Source organism: Chiloscyllium plagiosum, chromosome 28, assembly GCF_004010195.1.
Source record: "Chiloscyllium plagiosum isolate BGI_BamShark_2017 chromosome 28, ASM401019v2, whole genome shotgun sequence".
NCBI classification, from domain to species: domain Eukaryota; kingdom Metazoa; phylum Chordata; class Chondrichthyes; order Orectolobiformes; family Hemiscylliidae; genus Chiloscyllium; species Chiloscyllium plagiosum.
In genome coordinates, this window is record NC_057737.1 from 24,745,008 (window position 1) to 24,769,522 (window position 24,515).

The 24,515-nt window shown below is 38.0% G+C and overlaps 1 long non-coding RNA gene across 1 annotated transcript in view; it reads left to right on the forward strand.

The window, feature by feature from the left end:
- Positions 1–4,340: 4,340 nt before the first annotated feature.
- LOC122564049 overlaps positions 4,341–24,515 on the forward strand; it is a 73,162-nt gene continuing 52,987 nt past the window's right edge. The window contains exon 1 of the long non-coding RNA XR_006315804.1: positions 4,341–4,757. This is a non-coding gene — a long non-coding RNA (uncharacterized LOC122564049). The remainder of the gene's footprint in view (positions 4,758–24,515) is intronic.

Here is a 24,515-nt window from a genome sequence, read left to right on the forward strand (position 1 = left end):
CCTGAGGGCCAGTGCAGACCCAATGGGCCAAGTGGACTCCTGCATTGTAACAATTCTGTGATATCATGTGTTCATCTGGATCATCAAAGGAAAATGGACAGACATTGGTCTTTATTCATCTAGTAATTTCTACATTCCTGTGACACAATAGACTGAAAGACCTCCTTCTGTGCATCAGCACTAGAAGTTCTATTGTGACAAACCAAACATTTTGGCCTAATGCCATCACAGTCAGCAAACAGAGACTTTTATCCAAGTTGCTAACACAGGATTCGAAGCCAGTTCCCAGGGTTACTAATCCAGTGCATCATCCCACCATCAAAATTATCATATTTTATTATAGTAGCATACCATCTTAGCAATTGTTCAGTTTGATTGTGGGTGAATCCTGGAAAAATCACTTCTATTGATCTAATGTTTAAATCTGTGTGTAATGTCACAACATTTGCCTACATTTTTATGCATACTTACATGCATCTACATTTGTCCATTTTATTGTGGTTCTGTAGTTCCATTTTTCTATTACTCATAATGCATTTACATCAAATTTGACTAGAAGTTGCTACAGGCAACAAAAGAAACATGACAAAACAGTTCAATTTAGTTATTCTGCCATTTTGTCTATTTTCTTATTGTTACTAAGAGTGATATTGACAATTAAATAGGATTTACCATAAGTAAATGAATTGGAATGGTTTAAAAGATTGAGTTCCATGAAACTGCAGGGTAATATCTTATTGATTTGATGCAGTGATGCTTATTTAATTCTTTCAATCGAAACATAAAACTGAAATGTGCTTTCCCTGTTGTGTCAACTCGGAGAAAGTGTGGACAGGAGATCAGAGTCAGGTAGCATCCGAGGAGCAGGAGAATCAACGTTTCAGGCATAAACCTTCATCAGGAATGACTCACTCCTGATGAAGGGTTTATGCCTGAAATGTCGATTCTCCTGCTCCTTGGATGCTGCTGGACCTGCTGTGCTTTTCCAGCGAAACACTCTTAACTCTTTCCATGTTGTGTGTTTGATCCGTATCACCAGCTATGGCTTTCTTATCTGTAAAGTAAATGTACTTGTGTAATAATTTTCCCAAAATTATTTTCTGTAAATAGATGAAATTGGCGAATGTTAATTGGTGAATGTAAAATGAAACAAAATATAAATGTAAATGTGTCCAACCTGCAACCTTTGCCACTTACCTGAGCAGTTGTTGGGACCCTGGTTTGCTCCCTTCCTCATCGAAAGAGAAAGTGTTGTCCTCAATGACTCCTATGTTTCCTAAAAATAATTTGTGTAAAATATCAAACGTTATATGCCAGATAAATTGATTCCAGGCATATACTTTTCCAGTTATAGTTTGATTTCTATTCATATTCACAGAGTTTGACTACACTGATTATTTGTGCCCCCACCCCCCACCCTTACACCCAGTCAGGCGCTCTCTAAACATTTAGTCATTAACTATTCCCTAGTTCCATTCAGTCTTGGGCATCCTGGCCAGACATTACTAGATGAAAGCGATTTGCACATCAATTTTTAGTGGACTAGGGCCAGATTTTGTCATGACTTCCCAGATAGTCACCAAATCGACCTTTATCAAGAAGGTCCTGTTTCCACACTGTTAGTAATCTAATCTAATCTAATCAAGGTAGATCTTTGGAACTTCCAATGCAGACTTTGAGCAGAACACAAGAACATCTTGTAAATTCTGTCTTAGAAAATCTGATGGATTAAAGTTTTCATGTTGTTTCTGGGAGCTGACTATAACATTTATGCATTCTTGATCCCTAGGTTTCAGGGCAGAACAAAATGGATAGACATCATGTGTATAAGTTTGAGTGACAACTCATGGAACCTATGCAATTAATTCATAGTTCAATATCTCATGATAATCTCTCATATAGTTTGAAAAATAATGACATAGTATATGTCAATAACAAACACAACAATCACTGGAAAAGCTCAGTGGGACCGGCAGCCTTTGTGAAGAAAAATTAGAGTTAATGTTTTGGGTCCGGTGACCCTTCTTTAGACATCATCTATGTGTTGTGACAAAGAATGATATTAATGTTCATTATATTGCTGTGTCTGTGAGAAAACTGCATCCTATGTTATACAGAGAATAACAAATGACTGGCAATGAATGATAAGGCAGCAATGTAAACAAACTGTGTGGTTAATGTCATGAACCAGCTGAATCACTTAAAATAGTGCATACGGCACAGCTTTTAATTATAAATTTGAATAATATTTAATTAATGTTTTGTCTGTTTCTACTGCATCTTCTATTGGGTCAATCATATCAACAGCATTGACAAAAAAACAAAAATTGACTTATTGATCCAATTCCTCCTTCTCTAAGCAAAGCTGTTGAGCAACAATGAGAGACAGAGACTGGAGGAGGAGAGGAGCTGAAGTAGTTTGTTAAATCAGTACAAAACAGGAATTCTTGGTATTTGTCATAAAGATTATGGACTTTGAAATATTTGGTCCGCCCACGTAATGAGTTTTTTGGACCAAGTGTGTTATAGCACTATAAATAATAGCTTACTTCTTATTTTCATATTTAAATATTTACACATATTGTTGGTTTTCAGAGTTAGTTAAAAGTCATTTTCTATAGTTACTTAGGCTACAGGTGTGTACCAAAAGCATTTCCTCAGTCTGCTGAGAAAAGCCGTTGAAGAGAAACACTTTTTTTTAAAACCAACAAATATGATTATAAATATTAGCTTATTTTTGTATGAATTAGTCCAGTTGGTTTGATCTGGTTCTTTCCCTTATCAGTTAATAATAACCATGATGGATGCAGTAAAACATTTATGGGAGACAGTTAGGTATCTGGCATATGCGTTAAACCATATTTAAGCATCTTCAAATCTTCTACATCAGTACAAAGTGCATACTATTTCTCCACTGACAAAAACACTTAATTAGTCCAAAGAGATTAGATGCAGGTTGACAGAGCCAGGTTTTAGGGATCCCCAAATGTGCACAGTGGTGCTGATTTTGTTTAAAATGTTAAAGCTCTGCAGTTTAAAAGTATAAAGCTACTAAAAGTACAAAGTTTCCATATACTTACATTTGAAGCTGAGTAGGTAGAAGCCAATTCCTAGGAAAGTGCTGCATTTGTAGCATCTTCAGATTGGCTAAGTCACTTATCAACAATGTCATTAGTGTACTGTAGACATGCCAATTTCTCAACTATCATTAGCAGATTTGTCATTTTGGTGTTGCATCAAGATCAAAGAAATCTGAGTCAAACCTACCCCTCCCATAAGGAGTCACAAGATGACTTCAGTGTTCACTGAATGTAAAACTGAAATGATGGCTGGTGAACATGACAGTTCATTGTAATATTATGAAAATATTCCTAATCATGGCATGGAAATATATCATATCCTACAGAGTGATGGCTTTAACAGTTGATGGTATGGATTTTATGTAGTAGCTGTTTACCTCTCACTGAAGCACAATAATGATTTTCATTAATCTCAATTCGTAAAACTGCATATTTTCATATTTAGCCTCCATGTAATAGAATCAAGTTTCCATTTGTTTACATCAGCAATGTCAGTGTAATCAATGCAGTTTTAGCTGAAAGAGAGCAAAATATTTTAGGTTGTTGGTAATGACTGGCTTATGCTCGAAGTCAGTTATATTTGTGTTTTTATTTAACCTATTTTTCTAATCAACCTTTTCAGAGATGTTATTACAGATCTGTTGAGCAGGTGGGACTTGAACCCACTCTTGGTCTATGGGGTAGCGTCACTACCTTTGTGCCACTAGAGGGCTCTATATTTGTGTCTTGCACTACATCAAAATTCATTTCACCTGGTTCAGATCTTGACTACAAAATGGGCCATTTCCCCAGATCAAACTGTGAGTATCCACAAATTATATTTATTAGGGAAGGCTCTTCAAATTCTGTTTATTGTCGTAGATGCATAGGGATTAGCAGGCATTTTTAGGAAGTGCTTTTCATTTTAAAAGAATTTAAGTTAGTGAGAAACACATTAGTAAAACCTATGTAGCTATGAAATGGGCTAGTTTTTTAAAAATGGTTTTAGATTACTTACACACAGATGCATACCCTTATTTAAAAGGCTTCTATTAAGCACTAAATCCATTTTCAGCTTATTAAGAAAACTATGATTGGTTACCTCCCTTAAATATGTCAAAATATATTTCTTTATTGAACAGAAAAAAGCAGTTGTCTGGTTGCCATGTTTAGATCCTCCTGACCTTGGGCAAATCAGTGGCTCCCAGACTTGTCAATCATTGACAGTCTGGAAAAAAAAATCTCATTCATTACTGACAGTAGACTTTAGCCAATACAAAATTGACTGAGGATCATTTCTGTAATTGAGCATCCTCGCAGATGAACAGAACATAATGATCCTGGTTCATCTCCCTAATGATGTTCTCAGCCTCATAACATAATGCATCATAATCTAACATTAACATTTGCAGCTGCTCCTGACTGCACCAGACTGATTTTGAATACTACTTTAAAGACCTGTGTTTTCACTGTCCAGTTCAACTTCCTCTTGCAGTTCTGAAAGGTCTTCTTAGTGGATGAGCAGCCAACAACCTGTATTGCCCAGGTTGTTTCTGACTTTATAGATGTTGAGGTAAGGAAATTGATCTGCCAACAAACCCATTTACTTCACCGACCAGCTCTGGAAACTACCCTGGCAACGGTGAAATGAGATCCTGTAATAGTTGGCTCCTTTCAGGCTGAGGTCCAAGGAAGGAGGTATGTGACCTGCGGGACTAATCAGGGATGGAGTGGAAAATCTGCATGGGGCATGTGGTGTCTTGCCCAGCAATTAAATTGGGGAGCTAGGCATGCAATGACTGTCTAGTGTACTCTGTAAATAAGTGTTATTAGTTGCATTAAATCATTGTGTTTTCTAAGTTATCAGGCAGAGCCAAGCTTTGAAGCTATTATATTGACAATGAGGTAGAAGTCAGCAGCTCAAATTGCTTAAAAAAAGACCAGACAAGTCCAGCCTACAAATAAGATAACAGTCAAATGCCTCTTTTCAGAACATTAAAGCTGTTTAATCTAGCAACAGAAGGTTGGATATAGTATGTTGAATGCTTCAAAATCTTGTCATGCTAATGAATTAGAAGGGGAGAAGAAACAGGGATTTGTCCAACTGCATGTGGCACAAACATATAGTCTGATCTGAAACTTAACGTTCCCTGATGGCCTGGATAACAAAACAATCATAGATACTGTAGAATTACTCAAAGGGCACTCCCACCCTAAGCTCCTGGTAATTTGATTTATTATTGTCAAATATGCAAGAGTACAGAAAAAGGTTCTGTATTGCATGCAGTACTGCAGATCATAACATACAAAGACATTGGATGATTGAACAGAGCGAGGAATACAAAGTTATGGCTGCAATGAAGGTGTACAAAAAGCAAGATTAACATTAGATTTGAAATTTGAGAAGCCCATTCAGAAGTTTAATAACAGCTGAGAAGAAGATTATCTTGAATCTGTCGGTATGTGTGTTTAAGCTTCTCTATCTTCTGCCCAACAGAAGAGGTTGGAAGATATTATAACAGGGTGGAAGGGGTCTTTGATGATGTTGGCTGCCTCTCCATGGCAACGAGAAATGTAGAATGAGTCAATGGATGGAAGGTTGGCTTGTGTGATGGTATGGGCTGTGTTCACAACTCTGTAGTTTCTTATGTTTGTTGCCAGAGCAGTTGTTGCTGTATCAAGCTGTGATGCATCCAGATAGAATACCTTCTGTGGTGCATTTGTAAATGTTGGTGCAGGTCTTTATGTACATACTGAATTTCCTTAGCTTCCTGAGGTGGAAGTGGAATTGTTGTGCCTTCTTGATTGTTGCATTGATGCAGGTGGTCCAGGGCAGATTGTTGGTGATTGTCACTGCTAGGAACTTGACATTCTCAGCAACCTCCACCTCAGCTCCATTGATGTAGAAGGGAGCATGACCCCCTTTTGCTTCCTGAAGTCAATGATCAGTTTTGTTGACATTGAGGGAGAGATTTGCACCATGTCATCAAGCATTTTAACTCTTTCCTATATTCTGTCTTGTCATTGTTTGATATCTGGCCTACAATGGTCATTGATTTGTAGGGGGAGTTTGGATGAAATTTGGCAACACAGTCATCGGTGTACGGGGAGTACAATAGGGGACTGAGTACATATCCTTTCAGGATGCCGGTGTTGAGGATTGACATGGAGGAGGTGCTGTCTGATTGCGATTTGTGAGTCAGGAAATTGAGATCCAGGTGCAGAGGGTGGAGTAGAGACCTAGATCTTGAAGTTTGGAGATTAGTTTAGTTATGATTTTAGCATTGAAAGCAGAGTTGTAATCAATAAGTGGAAGCCTGACATAGTTTTACAACATTACAAGTTTAATTTGAACAGGAGAGCCTCAGGAGAGACTATTGCAGCCTTTGTAAAGATTTTTAGAGAGATTGAAAAGCCTTATGATTTTGAGTCTGCATTCAACGACATGCTAAGAGATCATTTAGTAATTGTCAATAATAAGGAAGCCACACAAAAGAAATTTTGACAAAATTAGAAATAGATCTTTAAAAAAAGTCCCTATGGAAAGCATGGAGAAAGGGCACCCAGGAGTACAAAATGCTCTGAGCAGTGCAATCCAGTTAGGGTAGGAAACCGCAAACAGGAGTGGCACCTGGAGTGAAGATGCTGGTCCAGCAAGGAAATGAATATGGGAATTGGAAGAGCAAGAAATATAAAAGATTAAATCAACAAGCTTGGATACAGCCTGTGTGCACAAAGTGTTTTAAATTCAGGAAGCCCCCAGCAGAAAAGGACACTTGAGGCATAAGTGCAAGTATAAGCAAAGCCTACCCAGCACAAGTAAATCGACAGGATCAGTCCCATATAGAAACTGGTTCTGAGGTGAAGTGGACAGTTATGTCTGTCAACAATGTAAAAATGAGAAATCTCACCCTGATCACAGTGGAGCCATTGGTAAACAGAAAGTTTTTATGAATGGAACAGACATTGGAGTTTCTACTATCATTGTGGAGGAGTAACCAGTATCTTCCCCTGAGGTTGAGGACCACTGGGTCCAGACTGATGACATATATGGAGAAGATATTAAGAGAACGGGTACAACACTGGCTCCAGTGACTAATCTGCTCAACTGCCTTTAGTCATGGTGGCTGATCAGAGACTGCGTTTAATAGAGCAGGACTGGCAGCAAGAAATCAAATCAGATTGGCTAAAGATTCTCAACATCTAAGAAGGATCGTATCAGTATACCCACTTGCCTTTTGGAGTTTCATCAGCATGTGCTATATTCTAAACCACCATGAAGAGTTTACGACGTGACTTGCTGGGTGTTATTGTATTGGTAACAGGTCAGATGGTAGAAGAACACTTGTTGAATTTGGAAGAAGTATTAAAGAGATTCCAAGATGTAGGAGCGTGCTTCAAGACAGAGAATTGCACCTTCCAGTCTAAAGAGGTGGTTTTCTTGGACTGTTGTGTGGATGCACTGGGGTACCCCATGGAGCACAATATGAATGCAATCAAGGATACTGGCCAGACTGATATCCACAGGAACCTTGGAAATAGAGGAAGTGAAGGAATGATACAAAGTTCATTATGAAATAAATCCAACAGTAACAATCTCATTAGACATACCTCAGTCAGTTGAACTACATCACTATAAGACAAAAGAGACTTACAGTTTAAAAGACATTTGGATAAGTACGTGAATAAGAAAGACTTGGAAGGATGTAGGCCAAGCACAGGGCAGGTGGAATTAGTTTGTTTGGGATTATAGTCGGTGTGGACTGCTTGGACTGAAGGGTCTGTTTTTGTACTACTGTATGACTCTATCATTCCTGTGGGAGGCATATTCTCAATTATTTAGACCCAAGGACTGGAATTCTATGAACAACCCCTTACCCCGCTCCACCTCTTTGGCTCTTCATCTTGCTCCTCCTTAAAGAAGCTTCTGAGGAATGTCTTTGGTCCCGTGTCAGGTTTCACTTGGTTATACTTCTGTTAAACACCGAGGGATGATTTACTATACTATGTGATTTCCATTTAGTGTTGTTGATTCTATAAATCCTCTAACTCATGTTGAAATAATTTTGCCAATCAAAATTTTAGACATCAAAATGCATGATATTTGAGACACCAGATTGCAAAGAAAATAGTAAGTAAGAAATTGATGTTTGTGTTTGTTTTTAATGGTTTCAAGGTTTAGTGTTTAATTATTAAAAGATTGGAGATCACAATGTGCTAATCCACCACATCGCATTCAAACAATTACTGAACATCACTGTCTGCACTGGTCAGTCAGGATCCTGTCATGCTGGCAGGATCAGACATATTGAGCTGTTTAGCTTAATTTTGGCATCTAAGCCAGAACTCATGCGTCAAACTGCTGTGCAATCTCATGCGAATTACATGTTCTTTCATCTGTTAATTGAACAGCGAAAACTCAATTCGTGTGCCAAAGTTCAACCAACCGAGTTCTGGGAATATTTCAGTAATGCTGCATCAAATGTAAATATACTTATTTACCCAGAGGATTCTGATCTCTCAAACTGACCATGTATAAAAACTATATTTGTAACATTTTAATTAGTTTACCTTGCTACTTGAAATCGGATAAGATCATAACATATTGAACCTTTTCATATATCAACATAATCAATGAACATCATTAGCTTGCTTTGTAATTCCTATTTATCCCCCAAAATTAAAAAGAAATTGCCTCTCATCTCTGCAGAACAATACAAAAGAAAATGATATCAAAACTAGAAATTTATAAAACAAGCAAGTAAATGTTAAATGTGGACGCAGCTTTTTAGTAAGTAATATTTTTATGCCGCAGAGCACAATCATTGTAATTCAAATGGACCCAAACCTATCTCTAAATATAATGTTTAATACTGTATTAGTATTGGAAAGTAACACAGTATTTAATCCACCAATACTTCTCTACTGCCCCATTTTTATAGAGGTTGGGCTGATTCTGAGGATGCAGCAAAATAACATTTAACCTGCGTTTGTTTCCAGAGCTTGAAATAATGAGTGGTAAATGTAGTACTTCTCATGAAAGACAATATTAGATAGGAGTTTTTGTTATTATCCCCTCAAAAATAATTTCTCAGATAATAATCAGCTTCCAGGTGAGCTGTGAATATATTATTACCCTCAAGGCTGGTAATTCAAACAACAGGTACACTTATTGGTTGTTGGGGAAATGGAGACAGTGGGGATTCAGGGATGAGGTTGAGGGGTAGTGAGAGGGATATGGGCAGTTAGGGAGATAAGTGGGAAAGGATGTTGGGGTAGTGAGAATGGGGTGAATGCAGAGGGAAAAGGAGGTACCAGAAAAGTGAGCACACCTTACATTATGATGACCAGTGGGATTAACTTGTATTTCATTGTTTAGAAGGACGAGGAGTGATATGATTAAGGCAGCTAAAATGTTAAGAAGTCTTTAAGAAACTAGTCTGAAGAAATTATTTGCTCTGAGGGAATTGAAAACAAGGAGGCCATAACTTTAAAATGTAGGCTAGGAAAGAGCAGTGGAATTTTGAAATATAAACAGCGTTAAATTATTGGAATTACCAGGATTCAGATTAACAAATATTTTGTGAAGTATGGATTAAATGTTAGTAAATAATGAGTTGATGTACAAATCACCCACAATCTATGAGTGATGAAGCAGGCTTAATGGGCTAAATAGCCAACACACTTTTTCTTATGGTAGAAGAAAGGGGGAGGAGATTGAAAATATTGGTAAAAGAATATAAAAAGGTCAGGAAGGAGTGACAATAACAGAAGGGGGTGACAGAAAAAGCATCATCATAGGATCATAGGGTCCAGAACAGGCACTCCGGCCCATCAAGTCCAAACCACCAAAACTACACTAAATCTATGCTTGTCCCACCTTCCAGCATTAGGCCCATTGCCTTGAATGTTATCAAAGTATTTTTTAAAGTTTGTGAGGTTGCCTGCCTCAGGTCAGAGGCAGAACAGAAGGGATGAGTAGGGCTAGGAACAGGAAGAGTAGAGGAAATGGAGGAGATTGGAAGGACAATCCACAGCTGAAGTATTTCCATTAATTAGTTTTGAAAGGCAGTGATGTGGCAATTCAGGTTGCCATCACCAAAAATGTGTGCACAATATAATTAGGGAGAAGGTTTTCTCACTCAATTTTAACTTAAAACATGTGAATGCTTCATGACTATTTAAGGATAAAAACATTACTTGATGCTTGGAGTCTGATTGGGACTGGGGAAATGGGGGAGTGCTCTATAGCCAGGACAATGTAAGCAACACATCTGTAGCACACAAGTTGAACTCATAACAAGACTTTTGGCTTCTCTTGTTAGTAAAATGGTTTCACTCAGATTGTGTTATCTGGTGTGATAGGGATGCAATCACATTATACTGATCCAGTATCCATTTCTGTACATGTTTAGTTATTGCATGTTTGGTAAAAGAAGAATTGTCATTTTTGCACTAACCCATACCTAAAGATGATGGGGTACCCACTGTTTAAGTTTTGATCATTTAGGATAACTTATGTCCTAAGACCTGAATGATTGGAAGGAATAAATCAATTCTGATAGAATCCTTCTTAATGTCTCAAGAGCAATGAAGAGTGCTGCCACAGGATACACCAGCTTTCCAATGAAATGAGAGCAATTTGCCATTTTGTGCAGTGGGAAAACTTTGGAGTTCAGCAAAACATGGTTAACTGCTCCCTTTCCTGATTGACTTGGCCCTTGAAAATTGTGCAAACATTAGTTCTTCCATTGTTAACACAGAGATAAGCCAAACATACAGCTACGCACTGGTTTGAGTACAACTTTTATCTTTGTCCAGGACTAAAGAAACATTTTACAGTGATGTATAGACTGTGCCAGTGATCAGTCTTACCTAACATGAAGTCATACATAATAAATTTAGTCTAACTACTCCACCAATTGACATGTCAAAAATGTTGAGTTTAGAATTGTGATTTAGCTGTCATCCAATAAATGGATGAGTTTTGGTCAAATTCGGGTTGGTTGAGCATTTTGACCCTTCGAATTATATGGGGATTTTCCCAAGCTCCTATTGTATATGGTGGATTCAGAGATATCCCTTCCTCAGCTGCTGAAATTCTCAATCATGCTTTTGTTACTTCCAGCGTTCTAACTTTCCATTCTTTTCCTGGAGGTTTCCATTGGTCCATTGTTGTTTCTGTCAAGGCACTGAGAGAACGTCAACAGAATTTCAAGATCATTAAATATGAGTGGCAATAATTTCCATCATTAACAGATGTTTAACAATAGGAAAAGAAAATGTTTGCTTTGTACTAATAGTGGAGTTAAAGGAGCTGATCCAAGGCACTTTTTTTTTACGGAAGATTTGAAGGTGAGGACAGAGGTGTTAACACAGAAAGACATGAGGAATTCCAGAGGTATTTGAAGACTCCACTATCAAACATGAAGTGAAGGGAGGGATTTTGGATTTTAGGCCTTGGCCAAGAGAAAACCACATATTGACACTTGCAGGGGGAGAAAATTGTGAAAATAAGTAGGGATTTGCAAATAAGGTAAAAATTTGAGGTCAATGTGGATCAGTAAGGACAGAATGAGACTTAGGTGTAAACTAGAACTCTGGAAGTAGAATTGTGTGACAAATTGTAGAGTGTTTAGATGGGAAACAATTAAAGCAAACATTACAGTAGTGATGACTGGAATAACACATTGAAATGATTACCAAATGTTCTTCCTAAGCTGAATGGTTATGCAGCAGCCTGTAAATTCCTGCACATGCAGCACACTAATTGGCCTCTTTAAGTTACCTGATGTATCTTCAAGGCAAAAATGCTTAAAAAGGATCATACACATAATCAAATCAGAGAATACATTGATGAGCATACTGGTAATGATTAGATTGAGGTAAAAGTGTTGAGTAAATGGATGTATATCTTTATCCTTGGCATAACTACTGAACATGTAGCTAATGAAACTGTTATAATTGTGACATGATGGTGTTTGGGTCAGTCCAACTTCAGATAAGATTTCCTCTCCTGTTATCTTTTATCTAAAATTGTGTTCAATTAAGCCAATTAATGCTCACTCAGATGAGTGGCTACGACATGTTGGCAATAGGGATAAGACTCACCAGAGAAAAAGTGTCAAACAACATTATTCAAGGTTAATCTAGATACCAATACACAATGGAAAAAAACATGATGGAAAAGCATATATTAAGGAACATTGTTGAACGAAGAAATGGTTCTGAAAGAGCTGATGTTAAAGTTACACAATATACAATCCAATTTGATATGTTACACCGTCTTTAGATGGACAATCTGACAGACTTGCACAAGATTCCAATGGGTCAAAGGTGACATTCCTGTCTCCTGCATTATAGGTAATTATGTCTAACTAGTCAATATAAATAGAACCTTATGTTATCATGCAGTAAGCTATCTTTTGTTGTATACGACCAATCCCTCCTCTTGTTCAGACTAAACAGTGGTATATCCTTTACAATTGATAAGTAAACAGGCCCTGAGACTCAGCATAGAGAACAGAGCTGAGAACTTTGATGACACAGTTGTAGGATCCCTACCCCTGGGCCAAAAGGCCTGGGATCAGAGGTTTGTCATAATAAGTCCATACAAGTTGACTAAAGATTGGTGGCAGCACTACAGCAACTGTTTGGTACAACAAATACAGTAACTAGTGTCTGGAAAAGGCCTATGATAACCATGTGATGTGTCCAAGCACTTTGGGTGATCAATTGGCATCCAGGTGAGCTACGAATCCTATCTTGGCCCACCCATAGCCTTATGCAGAACTATAGATGGGCCAACTAGTGGCAGAACTGCTATAGATGGTACACTATTGAAAATGTGGTGTGGCACAAACAGGGAAACTGCACAAAAGATGTTGGGCATTATTTTACTTCTCAAAACAGCATGAAGAAGCACTACTTTGGGGAAAAGGCTCTGCCCACACCACAGAAAGCTAACTGCCTTCCATCCTTTGACTCCATCGATACTTCCCACCGATTTAGAAAAGCACAACATTATTAAAGACCCCTCCCACCCTGTTTATATTCTCTTTCACCCTCTTCTGTCAGGCAGACGATATCAAAGTTTGAATACACGTACAAATAGATTCAACAACAGCTCCTTCCCAGCTGCTGTCAGACTTTTGAACAAACCTCTCAAATGTGAATTCTGATCTCTCTCTCTGCACCTTCTCCGCAGCTGTAACACTGTATTGTACAATCAGTTCTGGTACCCTGACGCACTTCATATGATGCGATCTGCCTGTGTATAGTATGCAAGACAACAATTTTCACTCTGCCTCTGTACATGTGATAACAATAAATCAAACTCCAACTCAGTGTTCCTTGTTCATCATAGAAACTCCTATTAAGAGCAAACAAGACATTTGTTTTCAAAAGCACATCTGTGCAGTAGTATTTCACTGTTGGATAAATTATGGATGTGGATGGTTATTATTGGAGCATGGAAATCATTGCTAATGGCTACCATACACAATTTTAAGTGAGACATAGAGGCAGAAATTATTATTTTGTCAGATAGCCTTAGATGACCAAATGAAGTCACCCTACAACCTCATCCATTAAATTATCTATAGCGGGAAGAACCAGCTTCTCAGTAAAAGGCTAGTTTTAAGCAACATTATGATACAGATATAAACAGATTGTTTAAGCACCATATGACCACCCATATTTATTGTTCAGTGCGAAAGCTTTCACAGGCCTCAGTCTCATCCTTAAGGCAGACAAAGTTTATCAGTCAGACACCGACAAGTGAGTTTAAACAACAGATCCTCTGACTTTTTAACAGATCCAGGGAAGTTCCATGTAGCACATCAAAAAAAAAGGCACCTGCATCTTCCAACTGTTGGTTTACACACAGGAAGGTCCTGAACCCAATAGCATTAAGAGGAGACTGAGATAATGTGCTGGAAAGGCATTTCTAAAGTCATACAGCTGACTACATGATGCTAGTTCCTAAACTGAACAACTCCATTAAAAATTGTGTCAATTTAATACATTTAATCAAGGCAGTGCATTAATACCTCAAAATGCATCTGAAAACAAGAACTTGACTAGACTCACAAACAAAAGTCAGACGTTCTTCACCAAGCTAGATGTGACTAGTGGCTTTTTGGCAACTTTCCTTGGACATGGACCCTAAAATGTTTGTAAGAGCCATGCACAAGTACCACAGGAGGGACAGTATAGGATAGGCAGCATCCAAGGAGCAGGAAAATCGACGTTTCGGGCAAAGCTCTTCATCAGGAATGAGCGATGAAGGGCTTTTGCCAGAAAAGTTGATTTTCCTGCTTCTCGGATGCTGTCTGGCCTGTTGTGCTTTTCCAGCATCATTCTAATCTCCAGCATCTGCAGTACCCACTTTCGCTTCAGTGTAGGATAGGCCAAGCTCAAACCCTTTAGAGTGATGTAGAATTGGCTTCCATTGCAAAAAGGATCCCATGACTCCGGAGAGCACCATGTGAAGGGGCATTGTACCCACATGGCTGCATAAGCCAAGATCAGACCTTGTTTACACACAAAATGTATTGATCGATAGAACAGCAGGGCTTTAATTTTGTTTTAAAGGAGAAACAGGTAGCTAGATGGCTTTCACAATTCAATCCTCAGAAAGATATTGTTACAACACAGTCACCAAGGTCTGAAATAAATGTTGAGAAAGCCTCACAAAGCAGTTTTCCATGATCTTTCACAACCCCCAATAGAATTCCAAAACGTTTCAAGGACATTGGTGAAACCAGGGAGTAGGCTTTTTCTGTAAAGCACAGAGACTTTAACAAGTGAAACAGGCGGTATGCAGTGCAGGAGCCAAGATAATGCTTGAGGATAAAGAATAATTGGAATCATAATGTTATATCCGATCATAAGGACCTGGTATTTGGATCTGTAGGGCTTCTCAAAAGGTTACATTTCTTGCTATTCTCTATGTATAATGATGACCAATAAGGCTTGTTCACCCTGATGAGAATGGACATGTTCTTACAAATAGAGCAATGATAATCTAGTAAATATAGAGACTGGTGATGACGCTGACAAATTTGCACCAAAGGTAAAAAGGTGAAAGTAAGTAATACAAAATAATGGCTCTGTGGGAGTGGGTTGGCAGAGATACAGGAAGGAGACATTATACGTTTATGAACTATTAATACTGGAGACTGTCAAAGAATCATAGAATCACAGAGTTGTCACAGTGCAGAAAGAGACTATTCAGCCCAACATGTCTACATCAGATCTGACAGTCTCCAATGAACAATATGACTTTAAGCCATTCATCTGTCTTTTCCCCATATCTTTGCACATTGTTTTTATTCAAATTATCAGCTAATATCATATTGAATGGCCTCAATTGATTCTGACTCCAGTAGAACTTCAGGCAGTGCATTTTAGACCCAGGCAACTCATTGTGTGAAGACGTTATTTCATACATCAAATTTGCTATGTTTGCAAATCACATTAAATTCGCACCCTATCATTCTCATACTCCCTATCATTTAACAAACAATTTATCCCTCTCTACTCTATCCATACCCCTCATGAACTTGAAAATTTCCACCAGATCTGCTTTTAGTCTTCTGCTCTTCAAGGAGAACAGCCCCAACTTAGTCATAGATTAGAGAGTCTTACAACATGCAGACAGGTCATTCGGACCAACTCATCCATGCCAACCAAGTTTCCTAAACTGGATTCATCTCATTTGCCTGCATCTAGCCCATAGCCCTCTAAAGCTTTCCTATCCATATATCTGAGAGAAAGTGAATACTGCAGATGCTGGAAAATGAGATGAAAAGTTTGGTGCTGGAAAAGCACAGCAAGTCATGCAGCATCCGTGGAGCAAGAGAATGAACATTTTGGGCATAAGCCCTTCATAAGAATGTGGAGGGGAATGAGAGATAAATAGGGGGATGGAGGGTGGGGCTAGTGGGAAGGTAGGTGCAAAGGTGGATGCAGGTGGGAGGTGATTGTGATAGGTCGGTGGAAAGGTAGGACAGGTCAAGATGGCTGTGCCACATTGGAGAGTTGAATCTGGGATGAGGTATGTGGAGGGGAGTTATGGAAACTAGTGAAGTTGATATTGATGTCACGTAGTTGAAGGATCCCAAGGTAGAAAATGAGGTGTTCTTCCTCCAGTTGGCTGATGGCTTTGATTTGGTGGTGCAGGATTTGCGTGTCCTTGGGGGAGTAGGAGGGGACATTGAAGTGGTTGGCCACAGGGCAGTGGGATTGTTTGGTGTGTGTGTGTTCCAGACATGTTCCCTAAAATGCTACTCCTGGTTGGTGTCCTGTCTCCCCAATGTAGGGGAGACCACGTACCTGTCCAAATTTCTTTTAAATTTTGTAATTGTACCCATCTCTATCACTTCTTCTGGCAGGTCATTCCATATATGCACCATCATCTGTGTGAAAAGTTTACCCTCCTGTCCCTATTAAATCTTTCCCCTTTTACCTTAAACCTATGCTGTCTTGTTTTGGACTCCCCTATCCTGGGGAAAATACCTTGGCTACTCAGCTTATGTATTCCTCTCATGATTTTATAAACATCTACAAGGTCACCTACATCTACACACCCACACCCAGCCTCCTACTCTCCAGGCAACAAGTTCCCAGCCTATCCAGCCTCTCCCTATAACTCAAACCTTCCAGTCTCAGTGACATCCTTGAAAATCCTTTTTGCACCCTTTTCCATTTAATTAATATTCTTCCTATAGCAGGGTAACCAGAATTGTATGCAGTACTCCAAATGTGGTCTTACCAATGTCTTGCACAACCATAGCATAATGGCCCAATTCCTGTACTCAAGGCTCTGACCAATGAATTCAAATGCCAAATGTCTTCTTCACCATCCTGTCTACCTGTGATGCCACTTTCAAGGAACTATGTGCCTGCATCCATAGGTTTCTCTGTTTGATGATACACTCCAAGGCCCAACCATGAACTATAAGTCCTCCCCTGGTTTGTCTTAGCATAATGCAACACTTTGCTTTTATCTGAGTTAAAATCCATCTGCTATTCCTTGGCCAACTGTTCCAGTTGATCAAGATTCCATTCTACTTTTAGATAAGCTTCTTCAGCATCCACTAACCACCATTTCTTGTGTTATCTGCAAACTTACTAACCAAGCTTCCTATATTCTCATCTAAATTGTTCATATAAATCATGAACAACAGTGGACCTTGAACCAATCCTTGCAGCACACCACTGGTTACAGATGTCCAGTCTGAACAACAATTCTATACCACCATCCTCTGTCTCCTATTGTCAAGCCAATTTTGTAACCAATTGGCTAACTCTCCCTGGATCCCAAGTGATCTAATCTTATTAAACAGTCTACAATGTGGAACCTTGTTGAAAGCCTTGCTAAAGTCCATGTCGACAATGTCAACTACTCTGCCTTCATCTATCTTTGTGGTCACCTCTTCAAAAAAACACAATCAAATTTTTGAGACTTCCCCAATCTTGGATGTTATACCAAACCCCAGGAACTCCACTACAAACCATCCTTTAGCCCAAAAAAACATCCTGTTTCCTATCATTCAGCCAATTTTGTAACCATGCTGCTACTGTCCTTTTCATTTCATGAGCTATAACTGTATGGCAGTGTATCAGAAGGCATTCTGAAAATCTTGTATGTCACATCAATGGGCATTACCCTTACCCTTTCTGTTACTTCTTCAAAAAGCTTCAAGTTAGTCAAACACACAATTCCTTTAGAAATCCAACGGCAGTCATGATTTGGAAGTGCCGGTGTTGGACTGGGGTGTACAAAGTTAAAAATCACACAACACCAGGTTATAGTCCAACAGGTTTATTTGGAAGTACGAGCTTTTGGAGTGTTGCTCTGATGAACCACCTGATGAAAGACTAGCGCTCTGAAAGCTTGTGCTTCCAAATAAACCTGTTGGATTATAACCTGGTGTTGTGTGATTTTTAACTTTAGAAATCCATGTTGACTGTTCCTAAATAGCCCACCTTTTTTCAATGTGCTTCCTAACTCTATTCCTCTAATTATTCCTTTAAGTTTTGTCACCACTGAAGTTAAACTGACTGGTCTGTAATTGTTCGGCTTGTCCTTACTACCTATTTTGAACAAGCTCTAAGGTGAGATATGTAAGTAGAAATGGATCGGAAGGGTCAGTACAAATGTTTTATCTTCTTACAGAAAGGACCATGGGGCCAATGTTTAATTGAAAAGAACCATGTTTAAACCAGTTATATTAATGAGTCTGAATAATGTGTTCCATGAAAGACTACAGAATGACTATGCTGGGTAGGTTAAAAAGATGCAACAATGCTAATTTCTGACCTTATCCCATTTACACTTGATAACCAGGCCAGGAAATAAATTGGCTAACTGACTTAAATGAACAGTTCCTAAAATATCATGTGCAGAAGGGAATTGATTTAGTCGATAACTGAAGAACTTGAGGCAAGTTAGAAACTGGAAAATAGCATGGCCTGCATGTAATCACATCAGAACAAGCTTTTGGCTTGGATGGTAGCAATTGGATCATAAATACTACAGTTGTTGGAGAAAGGACTGAAGGATATATGATTATAGATAAATGACTTATTAAGGATTGCTTATTGCAAATCAAATTGACAAAGCAAACCCTCAGTGAGGAGGCCAAAATTATGAGACCAAAAAAACCACTAAAACATTTGTTTATAAACTCATTAATTACGGACAACTGTAAGTCATAAAAATGTCAGTAAAGGATGTTAACAATTTTGTTTTAAAGTGATAAAGAAAAAAAACATTGTTAATTGCAGCAGAGCCACAAAAGTATATATTTCAAGATCAGACAAATCTTTAATGGAATGGGATTGGAATGGATAGAATAGACATGGACTGAGATGGCCAACTGTCTCATGGAATACAATGGTTCTTGTTGGTAGTGGTGTCTTCCTCTGCAGGGCAAGCAGACCAGTGCTTAATAACATAGACATGCAATTCATGAGATAAGTGACTGTCTGTGTGCACAATGTGTCCTTGCAACAGCATTGCAATGAAAAGTAATGGTGTACTTCAAAGTGCAGCATTAAAATGCAGACGCATACCGTAAATGAGTTAGAGATGTACCATAATGATGCAATGAGGCTAAAACATGTCAGCTGCCAACATCCATAGACATGTAGTGTGTGTAACCATTACCTATTGAGTGTTCCTTATGATGTTGGTGGGTAGGTGTCCAGGATGGAAATCCAGAGGAAGAAGAAGTGAACTAGAGGTTTCAGGTACCCAGTCTTCACATTAGGAATTCTCAGCATCTAGTTTTTATCTGGTGATTAGTAGAATAGGTGACTGCATAATAATGAAACAAAATTCTGTAATCATAAGGGTGATAGGCAGTGATAATACCCAAATAGGCCTCTTGCTGCTCACAAGCAAGAAGATTATATCAACACTTGGGACTTTGTTAAAAAATGCAACTTGTCAGTCTCAATGTTGAGAAAGGCCTCACTCAGTTTCTCAAATGATTCTGCCAAATTTCTTGCCGTTATTGTTGAGGGCCTAGTAAGATTTCACCCAGCTATTTTTCTGGAATCTCTCAAAGTCTCCTTGACAACATCAGTCACTCTTGTCTTGGATCAATCATCATTTGTCTTTTCAAATAAAGTTTCCAAAATAGGTTCACACAAAACCTATGACTGCTCAGAAAATGTAGTTCTCATTGCTGATCAAGTAAAATTCTGATGCAATTTATCAGGATAGCTTGGAATGGACACACACACAAACAACCTGCTGCAGTGATGTTGGCAGAAGAAGCAACTACCCATGAATCTGAGTCAACCCTACCCTAGTTCAAATGTTCTTTTTGCACATGGGATCAAAACCGGTAGATCTCAGTTCAGTTCAAAAAGTATATCCGTTTACCACAGTTCTGTGAATATCTGCATAGATAGAATTTCGGGAACCTATAAAGATTGGATTACTTTGGGATGTTATGAAATAGCAGATGTCTTGCATTAGCTTCACGCTGAAAACTGGGCAAAATCCAAATTCAGTCAAACTGACTGGAATCTATAACATATATGGAAGCCAGTTACAAATGTGTTGTGAAGAAGTGAAAATACTAAATGTCCACAGAGACTGTTGACCAGACGGCACGCAGTTGAACATTCCCAGGAAAGCAAGTAATGGAATACATGAGATTCAAATTAATGTTTCCTCAAGTTCTATTTATATGATACCAGAGGTCTACAGAGTTACATATGAATTTACACTATTCAAAGTAATTAATAGTCACATTGTAGAAGATTAAGTACCATGTTCATGTGTATTTTTTTACAATGTTCTCATGTCTAATTAAAGTGCCATTTTACTAATTGTTTCAATAGGCTCTGTATAGGGAAAATGACCTCTGAATGGCTCTTGCCCCTTCTTTTAATCTATGTCATACTGTAAAATCCCTACGGTCTTGGTGTTATAAATGACCTAACCACCAATTTAATCAACTATTTTTTGCATTTACTTTAAACCAAAAGCAGATTCAGAGACCCAAATTTCCATTGGTCCACACTTCGATCAGTTCCGTAAATAGAAAGCCATTATAAAATGGACTATATGGAGAAGGGAAGCATGTCTACTGTCGGCTGAAAAATGTAAAAGTGCTTTTAAACTGCTTAGTATTACAAAACATAATGTTGTTTCATCAATCTGCATTGAGAGGGTGTATGACTGACAGAGGCTTTTAATAGTGTCTTTTGAAAAAGGGAAATTTACATTGAGGAAATGAGTTAGAATGTATTTGAAATGTAAATTAGTTTCACAATAGCATGCATTGGAGAGTATTTATAGGCTAAAATCTCCTTTGTGTCATGGATACTTTACCTGATTATAAACCCTTAATGGAGAAAGTGAGGTCTGCAGATGCTGGAGATCAGAGCTGAAAATGTGTTGCTGGAACAGCGCAGCAGGTCAGACAGCATCCAGGGAACAGGAGAATCGACGTTTCGGGCATAAGCCTGAAGAAGGGCTTATGCCCGAAACGTCGATTCTCCTGTTCCCTGGATGCTGTCTGACCTGCTGCGCTGTTCCAGCAACACATTTTCAACTATAAACCCTTAATTACATGTTTTGGTTGTCACTTATTTAAATGGGCGTGTAGAGATCATTTTATAATATATATATATATATATATATATATATAATCAGAATGGGATAAATTGATGTAATACTATATAAGGGTTTTGTTAAATAAATATTTCTTAACACTTTCCTTGTGTCTGCTGTGGTTCACATTGTAGCATTATTGTCTCTGAGTCACTAGCTTCTATACATAAGGCCCTATCCAGGCTTGAGCCCAAAAATCAAGGCTGAAACTCGGTGCACTACTACACAGCTGGAACCTTTTGGTTAAGGTAATAAATCAGACTCCATCTGCCTGCTTAGTGGATGTAAAAAAAATCGCATGGCACTATTTCCATAAAACTATTGGATTGAGATCAATACTTATTATTAAATTTCATCTAAAAACAGGTTACCTGCTCATTACCACTTTGATGTGTATGGACGTTTGCTGTGCGCAACTGCATTTTCTGTATTGCAACACATATATAAATGTATTTCTTTGGATGTAAGATTGCTTTGAGTAATCTAGTGATCATGTAAAGTGCTATATAAATAAAATGTCCTTTCTTGTTGTTGGGATACAATTCAAATGCCCACAATACCTGAGACCATAGAGACTTTAGTAAGACTTAAAGTTAAGTTTATTCGTATCAATTATATCATCAGGACATGACTTTGCCATTTAATTTTGGACCAGTTCCTTTCTGACAAAAACATTTCTATTCCAAATTTAAGAGAAATTGAGATGAGCAAGTTGAAATTGCATCAAGAATACAGGAGAATCTTCCAACAATTTAAATCCCATATTTGCACTGTTTCTGTACAATTGGTATTGATGGTTGTGGGTAATCAGAGGAAATTAGGTTTTTAAAAAATACATTTACTTCTACAGCGAGAGAATTTTCTATCAATAGGCAGCAAACGCCCTACAATACATTTTTCAGCTGCACCAATAAAGATAAAACAAAAATCTTTGGATGTTGGATATCTGAAACAAAGAAAAACAAAGTGCTGGAAAAACTCAGCAGGTTTGGCAGGATCTGCGGAGAGAAAGAAAAGAGTTAACATTTTGAGTCCAGTGTTCTGATGAAGTTTTTTTTCTCTCACTCCACAAATGCTGCCAGACCTGCTGTATACATGCAACATTTTTTGTTTTATTTCATAATGACGTGTTATGGACCAGATAAAAACCCCTCACCATATTTTAAGAAGGTAGCTGAGACCCTAACTTATTTTAAATGTAGATATGAAGGGTTATGTTTCAGATGTGATGCAACTGGTCAAACTACTCAACATTAAACAAAACACAAATTATTTAAACACTATAGGTAAAATACAAACAAAAGAAAGAGGAATTTAGCATAACTTAACAATTACTAACAAACTGATCCCATGTAGTAATATCTTATAAACACACTCTTTGGCAAAAAAACCCAAATCAGACACAGATTTTCATATACAGTTCTTCAATCCAGAAGGGAAAAAACATCAAGAGAAAATTCAGAGAAAGTAGTAGCTAAGAGACATTCCCTGAAGCTCCAACACTTTTGAGACCCCAAAGATTTCCGCTTTAAACTAAAAAAAACTTCTCAAAACTCACTAAAAAAATAGAAAGGCTGGTCTGTGAGAGATGGCCATAACCAGGCTGCTTCCACTCCAACTTTTAAGAACCCATAAGGCCTCATAAATTGTTTACTTTCTTAGAGACAGCTTGCTACCTCTGTCTTATAATCTCTCTCTCTCAAAAAAACTGTACAAAATAATCTCTTAAAGTGACAGCATCACCACAGATGAGAAAGCTTAAGGTCTTGAGACATGGCTAATAATAAAAAGGTATGCTGTTAATTTATCATTTTCCTAAAAAGTTCAATCCTAAGTTACCTTACCCATTTATAGCAATCTCAGATACTGATCTTAGTTTGTAACCAGCAAGCAGTTAATGCTCAATTACTTTGACATAACTCAACTGCTTGTTATTTATTTGTCTGCTAGCCCACTGCATTAATTCTGTCTTACTCAGCATTTAAGTTTAAACTAAACTTGCAACAATTCAAAAATGAAAAAATAATATATTGCACTGACATTATCTATTATCCCTGAAACTGTCCATAAAATACTCATTCTTTGGTTTGTCATTTATATAAATTATTTGGATGAGAATATAGATGGCATGGTTAGTAAGTTTGTGGACAACACCAAAGTAGGCGGCATTGTAGACAGTGAAGAAGGCTTTCTAAAATTACAAAGGGATCTTGATAAGTAGGTCATTGGGCTGAAAAATGGCAGGTGGAGTTCAATCTGGATAAGTGCAAGGTATTACATTTTGATATATCAAGCAAGGGTAGGGCTTACACAATGATGGTAGGGCTTTGGGTAGCATTGTAAAACAGAGGGACCTAAGGATGCAGGTACACAATTCTTTGAAGCATCACAGGATGGTTAAAAAAGCATTTGACACGCTTGCCTTCATTGCTCAGTCCTTTGAGTATAGGAGTTGGAAATGATGTTGAAGTTGTACAGGACATTGGTGAGGCTTCTTCTGGAATACTGTGTCCAGTTCTAGTCATCCAGTTACAGGAAGGATTTTATCAAGCTGGAGAGGGTTCTGAAGAGATTTACCAGGATGATGCCAGATATGGAAGGTTTGAGTTATTTAAAAAAGACTGGATAAGCTGGGATTTTACTCACTAGGGTGTAGGAGATTGAGAGATGATCTGACAGAAGATTATAAAATAAGGAAAGGGATAGTTAGAGTTAATGGTAGTTGTCTTTTGTCTATGTTGGGGAATTTCAAGACTGGAGGCATATTTTTAAGGTGAGAAAAGACAGATTTACAAAAGGCATAAAAGGCAAATATTTTATACATAGGTTTGCATGTGGAATGAACTTCCTGATAAAATGGTGGATGTGGGTACAATTACAACATTTAAAAGACATTTGGATAGATACATGAATAGGAAAGGTTTGAAAGAATATAGGCCAGAAGTAGGCAGATGGGACTCGTTTAGTTTGGGATTATGTTCAGCATGGACTGGTTGGACTGAAGCGTCTGTTTCCATGCTGTATGACTCTATGATTCTATGACTTTGCTTAATATTTTCTTTGATAATTGGAGAAAAGATTCAGGGAATTGGTAGAAACTTTATTTTAGCATTCTAACCCCCATGACTCAACGTTTGTGGGTACAAATCCAAACACAGGAACTTGCGCATAAAATTAATCAGAATATAAACAAGGGAATTCTCCACAGTATCCTGATCAATAGTCACCCCTCAAACACCACCTACAATTAGATGACTATCAAATTGTTGTTTTGGTACCTGAATGCGAGTTGTCTCCTGCATTTTCTAAATTACGCA